The sequence below is a fragment of the Nanorana parkeri genome, unplaced genomic scaffold (genome assembly GCF_000935625.1).
Source record: "Nanorana parkeri isolate BGI_ZX_2015 unplaced genomic scaffold, ASM93562v1 scaffold362, whole genome shotgun sequence".
NCBI lineage: Eukaryota > Metazoa > Chordata > Amphibia > Anura > Dicroglossidae > Nanorana > Nanorana parkeri.
The window spans coordinates 209,224-219,042 of record NW_017306630.1 but is presented as its reverse complement, the minus strand read 5'-3'; positions in this window follow the sequence as shown (position 1 = coordinate 219,042).

Sequence of the window (9,819 nt, the reverse complement as noted above, 5' to 3'; positions counted from 1 at the left end):
TTTAAGAAGTGTCTTACGGGCTGTATGGTCAGCAGGAGAGGAGTGCTTCTGAGAGCATGATGGCTTTTGGCTTTGTTAGGGCTAGTTCACACCAAGCGCGTTCCAGGAGCAGAGCAGTTACAGAACGGATCAAAACTGCGTCCACACCAGAGCGTTCAGTTCCAGAGCATGTAAAAAAAAAACTGCAGCAAGCACTATTTTTCCTGCTCTGGAACGCACTGAAAGCCCATTTTAAACGAAATTTTATTATTTTAACCAAAACCGTCCCGGAACGCATAAAAAAACGCGCAAAAAAACGCGGTGTAACACACCGCACAGCGTGTGCAGAAACTCATGCAAAACTGGTGTGCATTTGGTGTGAACAAGCCCTTAAACTACCTTAGGAAGCACAGTAGGGCATTCTCAATACAAAAAACGGTATTTACCGGTCTTTAGGACTTTTCTACATTTTAGCCATGCAAATAATTCCTTTACCTTTGAGTAACTGAACAGAGAAGGAGAAAATCATGGGAGAAGGTCAGCATTCTCTCAGGTCTCTTGATGATCATGTCACTGGCCACCAAGAACAGGGTTGATGATGTGACACGGGCCTAACTGTGTATAAACATTATTTTAAAAGTCTATTATATATTTAATCACTAAAAATACTTTTTGATGGATATTTTACATATGTATTTGCAAAATCACTATACTGTTATGACTAATTTGCGATAAAAAAAAGTAGAAGTAGAACTGAAACTCATCAGGAGGACCTAATGGGTACCATGAGTTGCTAACCTGCGACTTCTTGCCTTCAAAAGGTCAGAACTAAATTAGCGTTCACCTATCCGAAATATAAACATTTTACACAATATATGCCAAATACAACGGGGACTATTGAGATCATTGTGCAAATGCACACTTCTGTTCTAGTACCTGGGATTAAATTTTTTACGAAGATTGAGCTTCAGCACTTCATAATTAAACTCTGGAGTCCTCCAATGATTTGTAAATAGTCAAGTCTATAAGCCTCCTATGAATAGCTGTTTATAAACAGAAACGGCTCCTCAAGCAATATTGTATAACAAGACAGACAATCAACAAAGCAGGTCTAAAAGGCAACATAAATCTGTCCCAAACCTTGACAGTTCAAGCCAGGTAAATAAAGGAAAAAAATGGATAATCAGAGGCTGCATTTAGTAAATCTTCAGGTCAAAGTAACCAGTGGAACCAGAGATACAGACTGCTACATTTTATGTTAATCTTGGCTTTTACTGTCAAAGTCTCCTTACTGGTCACTAGTCACATTTAAGAAATAAAAGGAAAGCGCAAGTACAGGTAAAGATCTGCAAATAACTTCAGTTGCCATAATCATAGATCATGATCATATATCATGCATCAGATGCCATGTCTCTGGAACTACTGACTGTTTTACTGAAAGTAACCTCTGCTTGGGGATGTTTTACCTATGCTCAGACTGAAGTGGCCAGGTCTGTGACAGGTTTACTTTACCGGGATACTCTTCTAGATAGACTAACATCATCAAGTCCAAGCAAAGACATTTATGTCCATCTCATTCAACATAAGCAGAGATTCTCTGACATCGCTGACCACTCCCCAGCCGTGGTTGCCCCCTCGCTGCCCCTCCTCCAGACCTTTTCACCCCAACAGTTATGCCCCCCCTCCTGACCGTGCTTGCCCCGACAGCGATGCCCCTCGCGACCACGCTCGCCCCGAAAGCGATGCCCCCTTCCACCGACAGCGCTGCCCCACGCGAACACACTCGCCCTGGCAGCGCTGCCGCACGCGGACACACTCGCCCTGGCAGCGCTGCCGCACGCGGACACACTCGCCCTGGCAGCGCTGCCCCACGCGGACACACTCGCCCCGGCAGCGCTGCTCCCTCCAAGCCATGCTTTCACTAACAGCGCTGCCCCTTCCTGTCACAACATTACCCCACCACCCCCTCCCCCCAACAAGTCACACTTGTTGTGATAGTGATGTCCCCTCATTACCACACTGTGACAGCACTGCCACCTCAGCACCCCCCTGCTGATCACCCCCCACACACAGCTCCCCTTCCTAACAACCAGCCTGTTGTCATGAATGAACCTCCCTTCCAACAACACTTGCCATGAGAGTGTCCCCTCCTGACCAAAGTCTCTGTAACAGCACCTGATTCCCACCCCTCTCACCCCTGGAGACGGCACTTCTGTCCATTCTTATTGTAAAAGCACCCTCTGTGACCAAGCCTGAGCACCCCTAAAGTAACAACACCCCCTGGAAGCACCTCAATAGCAGATCACGTGCTCAGCGTGGTACTTCCACTGTGGCCCTATACAGCCAGTGGCAGGCATCATGTCACTCACAGTCCGATCTCCCTTGCAGTCACACTCAGTTTGGGAGCACCTGTGTGCCCACACTGCACTCCATGCCACGCGCAGGTTGGCATACAGTCCTGGCATAGGAAGCACCCACATCTACCGACGTGACAGCTACTCCAACACCCCCAATGCGACAACAACCCCCTTCACACTAATGTGGAAGGAGCCAGCCACTGTCAGAGTGACAGCACCCCCATCAGTGACAGCAGGCTCCCGGGCAGCAAATTCACTATGAGGAAGAGAACCCCCAGTCCGGGCATGACAGTTCCGCCAGTGTTTGACAGCTCCCTCCTGGCTGTGCCCCCCACCTCCCTTCCGCAAACCAGTCACACAGCCGAGTTGAGCAGTGCCCACATCGCAGCTCCTTACCTCAGCAGCAGCAGGACTCAGTGGCAGCCTCTTCCCCCAGGGAGGTGTGTGCTCCCTGCTTCCCCCAGGGGAGGAGGTGGACGGTAAGAGCCTGGCTCTCCTTGTCTTGCCTCCTTCTGCGCCTGTTGCACATTTAATCCTTCGGGTGTCTGTTATGTCTGCAGTTGCTGCTCCAGTGTACGGAATACACAGCTTGCCCAGGCTTCAGCTAGAAAGCCTCCGCTCGCTCAGCAGCGCCACCTGCCTAGTGTAATGCTAAACACCGTCCCTCAGCACCACGCCCCCATCCGTCAGGCCGAGCCATAGTGTGCGCGAGCACGCTCTCCCCGCCTGCAATGCATGTTGCGCGCGCGCACGCTCTCCTAGTGACTTCCAGCCTGCGTTGCGTGCGCACGTTCTCTCCAATTGCAATTCATGGTGCCCGCGCACGCTCTCCCAGCCTGCAATGCATGGTGGCTGCGCGCTGTTTTCTCTTCAGCAGTGCTCTCTGCACTGTGCCTTAGCCAGTCAGACTTACTAGAGAAGGATATATTTCACTGTCTTTCTAAAGAAAATGTGTCGCTGCCTTCGTGGGTGGAAAAGTCTGTCAGCAGACATTTTATTGAAGCCTTACAGAACATCTGTCAATAAAATGTATCTTTCTTAATGGCAGTCTGGATGAAAAAGGAGTGACACTCATCTGAAGCCACGTTAGTGGCGTTCTAGTCAAATCTTTATAAAGTGTAGTTTCCCATCCTGACGGACATGTTTCTATCTCTCCCACCGATTTATTATTCTTAGAGTGGTAGCAGACGCAAAACAACAAATAAGTTCTATAAGTAGCGAGAAGTCAGATCACATGGCGTAAATGAACCAATTGGAGCGCGCACGATTATTGTCTTGTCACTCCGCCTTTAGCGATCTACCAGTAACTGATGACAAGCCCTCTGGAATTATTCCTATTGGAGGGAGGTTCCCGCAGCAGCCAATAAGAGAAAAGAATAGAAGAGGCAGTCTCGGGGCCGTGTGACCCTGAACTTAGTGCTGTGCACAGCTGTTAGAGGGGCGCTAATAGCTGTTCCAGTGTGTAACTGTATAGTGAATGTGGAGCAGAGTGCTGACAGAAATATTTGCAGCTGTTTGTTTAGGCTGCTGTGGTGGAATACCTATTAACATGTCCTCCTGGTGGAAGAATAACCGGTCATTTTGTGTATATGTGCATTTCATCTGCATTAACAAAGCTCTCTACCACGCAAAGTTAATTTGTTATGAAATAAATATTAAGCCTAATCACTAAAATCTATAACAATCTTTAGCATATAAAGGTCATTTCAAAAGTATTTTTTTCTGCTGTTTTCTTTAAGTTGAAGGTCCTTGTCCAGGCAATTCCTGGTATACGGTGACTACCCATTGGCGCTGTCTCCTAATCGCACAGCTTCGTTGTCACCCTGTCACAGAGTACAAGTGGCCGTTTAAACACACATTAAGGCTCCATTCACACCTAAGCGTATTGTCGCGTGTGAATCAGCGCAACAAAAAGCTGGACCCCAGGAATTCCATTCAGTTCTATGGTCCTTGTTCACACCTGAGCGTATTTGCAAGCAGAAATACTACATGAGCTACTTTGGGGCAAATTCAGAGCATTTCTCCCCATTGACTCAGTAGAAAAGGCTTGAAAAACACACGTTGCAGTTATTTTTGAGCAGATTCAACGCATTTTGCCTATGCACATGAATATGCTACAGTCTGCTCACAATCTGCTTAATAGGCCACAGTCCGCTCACAAAAACATGCATAAGATGTCCGCAATAGGTGTCACTTAGGTGTGAATGCAGCCTCAGGGTATGTTCACACCAGCACCTGTGCTCAACTGCATGGCTACTGGTGTGCGTGCCCCCGAACAGTGCCAATGCAGTCCATTGAGACGCATTGCAGTGTTTCATTTTAATTTTTTTTTAGAACTTTATTGAAATGTCCTATTGCAGCCCCACTGCAAATGCTAATTTTACAAAATCCTGGAGTTCTTTAAGTTAAGTAGGGGAATGCCAGAGCCCCATTTTTTTCCCCAATAAGGCCTCATTTACACGAGAAAAGGCCGGCACGTGCAGCTCTCGGGAAGGACAGCTGCTGCGTGTGATTAGTACGCAGCCCCTGTTCTTCTCTATGGAAGTACGCAGCCATACGCCGCCCTACGCTCACCCGCCCAGCACGTCCGTATGGGTGCAGGTATCCAGGGACACCCTCACCCATACGGACCTGCACTTGAGGTGAGCGTAGGGTGGCGTACGGCCGCGTACTCCCATAGAGAAGGACAGGGGCTGCATACTAACCACACGCAGCACATGTCCTTCCCGGGAGCTGCCCGATACGGCCGTGCACGCAGCACGGAGCTATATGTGCCGGCCTTTTCTTGTGTGAATGAAGCCTAAACCTTTTTAAATGTGGTACACAGAATATACAGGTACAGTCATTCAAAAATTAGAAGGAAATATTATAATGTTGGATTTGTGACACATTGAGCCACTGTGACGTATACAGTTTGGCACTTAGAGATAACGCTGTTTGTATACAAAACCATAAGGGCAGGTGCAGACAGCATTTCCCACGCAGCCCCATTGATTATCAGTTGGGGTTACATCCACGCGGGAATCACTGAAAAAAGGCACCTTTTTCGCAATGTGCGGTTTTTTTAACTGCGACCGTGCATGATTGCCCGGGCAGAATCACGGATCGTCCAAATGTGAATCTGCCTAAAAGTATAGTGTGAGTAGTGTGAATGACGGACTGTCTGCCACGGTGTAAGGCCCCATTCACACAGAAATCAGCCGGCACGTACAGCTCTGTGCTGCATACACGGCCGTATCGGGCAAGTCCCGGAAAGGACAGGTGCTGCGTGTGATTAGTACGCCCCCCTACTCTCACCTCCGAGTATGCTCACCCGCACGGAGGTGCACTTGAGGTGAGCGTAGGGTGGCGTACGGCCGCGTACTCCCATAGAGAAGGACAGGGGCTGCGTAATAATCACACACAGAACCTGTCCTTCCCGGGACCTGCCCGATATGGCCGTGCACGCAGCACTGAGCCGTACGTGCCGGCTGATTCCCGTGTGAATGGGGTCTTAAGATGCAGAGTGTGGCTGTTTCAGCAGGGAAAGGGTCCCTGAACAAGTGTGAGGCTGACTGGAGACAGGTGGATGTTGCACAGAAAAGTGTTTATTCTCAAGTCAGTCATTGCTCCATGGAACTCTGAGAGCAGCTTGAAGCCTGATGTGTGAGGAGCGCGTGTCCAGGCCTATCTGGCTTACACAGACAGGCTGCTGAACCAAGCTGACGTCTGAAAGTTGGAGATTGTGAAGGGACAGAGGTAATCCGCGTCTGAACAAACTGATGTGTCTAAGCTAAGTAAGTAGCCGTCTGTATGTGAGCAGACAACAGGTCGGGTCTGGTGGCTGTGGGCTTGTTCACACCATGTCCGGGCCAGAACGTGTTTTTTGTCCGCAACCTAATGCATCCCTATGGTATTTCTAGGCTCTGTTTACACCAGTGCAGTCTGTTCCGGTGTGGGGAAATACTTACCTTAGGTGGTGCCTCTTGATGAGAACATCTTCCTTCCATTTGTTTTCCGCACTCCCTCCAGGGCTGGTGCAGCTCTCTGATGAAGCACAGACTGCAGTTTCTTCCTGTGTCCCACGGAGTCTGTCTGGTGTGCATGCTCCCAGCTGCGTGCATTCACCTCCACTGTGTCTCCCCTCCGGTGATATCCAGTGCTCATGCGCCCACACACACTTCCCCCTTCACAGGAATTTGTGTTCTGTAGCCCGGAGCGAGCGGCGCATCCACAGGTACGTTTTTAGATATTAGCTAACTTTGCTAGCAGTAGATTTATGCAAAAAAAACAAAAACGTTAATACTACTATACATTTTTCTCATTCAACGTTCAGGCTGAAGATCTGCAAATGTATACTCAGCTTTATTTTGGCATTTGGATGAATAAAAGGGGGCAAAGAAAACAGGATCAGGGGCCAAGTTCAGGCTCTTACCCAGAAATGTACGGAATGTCAGGTACCCTTAGACCCGGCCTTCTTCCTACTGCACCACAATACCATCCCGGCGCGCTCCTACACCCGCTCCCTTCTCAAACACATCGTCAATGGGGCACGGGCATGTATCCCCCCTCTATGGAAGAAACCTACACCGCCCCCACAGGTCTTGGACCGCATTCATAATATTTATCTGATGGAGGATCTCACGAGCTCCATCAAAAATACCTCCATACCCTTTGCTCACACATGGTTCCCCTGGATGGAATTCATCTTGTCCCCTGATTACCTCGAACTGAGACGGGACCCTGAGGGGATTGCACCGCCATCCGAGGGGTGAGGAGCACTGACCTGGGCATCCTTTCAATATTGCTCACCGCCCACTCCATGATTAACCACCCCCCGCCCAACCTCCTTCCCACCTGTTCCTAACCACCTCCTCCCTACTTTGCTATCCTCCCCACAATTATTATTTTTCTACCGTCCACCTCCTTCCCACCCACCCCTTCCCCTCTCTCCCCAGGATACACCCGACTCATTAATGCTTATGATACCACTAAAGCAATCTACAATAATAATAGGGTGTTACCTTTTACACTGAATATACCCCCCACCACTCCCCCACTAACCCCCTCCTGAATGCATTACCACAACCTACCTTGGGGACTCCACACGATGCCCACATTTAACCAACATTGTAACCCCATTGGGCTAGACAGAGAACTACACACATTTAATGTACCCACCATACCAACTTGCTGCATTCCGTATGTACATTAATATGTGAACGCTTGTTGACACTGTATAGATAATCTTGTCGTACCTTTGTGGACCCTCACACGTTTTTTTTACTGTACATGCAACTGTCATCTTGTTTGTGTACTATGCAAAAAAACTGCGTACATAGGGACCTCTGACCTCCACATTACACCGCTGTCCTCTGCACTGCGTTACATACTGACCTCTTTATTACACCGCTGATCTCTACATTACACTGCTGACCTCTGCACTGCGTACATACTGACCTCTACATTACACCGCTGGCCTCTGCACTGTGTTACATACTAACCTCTACATTACACCTCTGGCCTCTGCACTGTGTACATACTGACCTCTACATTACACCACTGACCTCTGCACTGCGTACATTCTGACCTCTACATTGCACCACTGACTTCTGCACTGCGTACATTCTGACCTCTACATTACACAGCTGACCCCTGCACTGCATACATATTGAACTCTACATTACACCACTGACCTCTGCACTGCGTACATACTGACCTCTACATTACACCACTGACCTCTGCACTGCGTACATTCTGACCTCTACATTACACAGCTGACCCCTGCACTGCATACATACTGATCTCTACATTACAACGCTGGCCTCTGCACTGCGTACATCCTGACCTCTATATTATACCTCTGCACTGCGTACATAGTGACCTCTGACCTCCACATTACACCACTGTCCTCTGGACTGCGTTATATACTGACCTCTTTATTACACCGCTGATCTCTACTATACACTGCTGACCTCTGCACTGCGTACATACTGTCCTCTACATTACACCGCTGGCCTCTGCACTGTGTACATACTGACCTCTATATGATAACGTTAACCTCTGCACTTCGTACATAGTGAACTCTGATCTCTATATTACACCGCTGTAGCAAATTAATATACTATTCTGCATTGCTGTATAATGTATTGCTGGGAATTGTAGTCCTCTATAGCTGATGGTATTAATCTACATTGCTATATAATGTGCTGAGATTTGTAGTCCCTCTACAGCAGGGGTAACCAAACTCCGGCCCTCCAGCTGTGGTGGAACTACAAATCTCATGATGCATCTCTCTCCAGGGGTCATGTATGTGGCTGTGAGAATCTCGCCATGCCTCATGGGATTTGTAGTTCCACCACAGCTGGAGGGACGGAGTTTGGCCACCCCTGCTTTACAGCTTGGAGTCAGTGGCAGAACTACCAGGGTAGCAGCGGTCGTGTACCGCACTGACGAGGTATCCCGCTACTGGTGTGCTATAATTTTCCTCAACCCAGGAATGCATCTACTGCGTTACTTCCAGGTGTGCATGAAGAAAGAGGGTCATGAAAACAGCTGATTTGAATGACACGGCCCCACCGTAAGTGACTCGGTCGAGAAAAATTATAGAACACTGACTTTGACACGGTCTGGCTTCTCCCACTATCCTCCCAACAGCTCACAGCCTAGAAGTCCGGTGGACCACAGTGGGTGAGAGTGCCTAAGTAGCGGACATGAAGCGGAGTAAGGCCAGAACCATTTAGGGAGCCCAGCCAGTCACCCCTTTCATGGACTTCCTATTGAATCCTCACATCACCCGACCAATCACACTACTGTTACATGGATGGCAAGTGGGGGCGGGGGAAGAGGCAAAGTGGGAAGTGGGTCAAGTCGCTGCACCATGGGCCTCTGTGTTGTATTTGCCCCCTGGGCTAAAAGTTGCCAGTCAGCCCCTGGTCAGAACCATTGTTCTACCCATTCACTCTGTATAATCACAATTTGAGTTTGTTGTTGGCATGAAAATGCTCCATACTTGGGGGTAGGAGACATAAATAAATGTGTATTTTCTAGTCCACATAGAAAATGGCAGCTACAGTATAACATGATTCACTGCAATTGGAAACATCAATATTTTTTCTCTAATTTGTTTTCTAAATTATTTTTAACAGTTTTAGGCCTCATGCATGCAGGCCCATGGGGACCGTACACATCAAATTCAGATGTAGTTCCCCACTCAAGAAGCCAAAGGGTTTTGTGTCCAGACGCCCACAGACATCAATGGCTGCACACGGATGTAAGGTGGGTATACGTTGGTACTTTCATAGACTCACACATGCATACAAACCTATGCCCCAAACCCAGTCTGCACTCAGTGGGAAAATAGGGGATTAATTTGTTAAGTTTTGTTAAGTACTTACAGTCATCATGATTTTGAAACAGCTCCCACTCTCTCAGCATGGCTTCCCTAAACTTCATGTCCAGTACAAGATTACAAGGCAGAGCACAGTCTCCAGCAGCTCTTTAT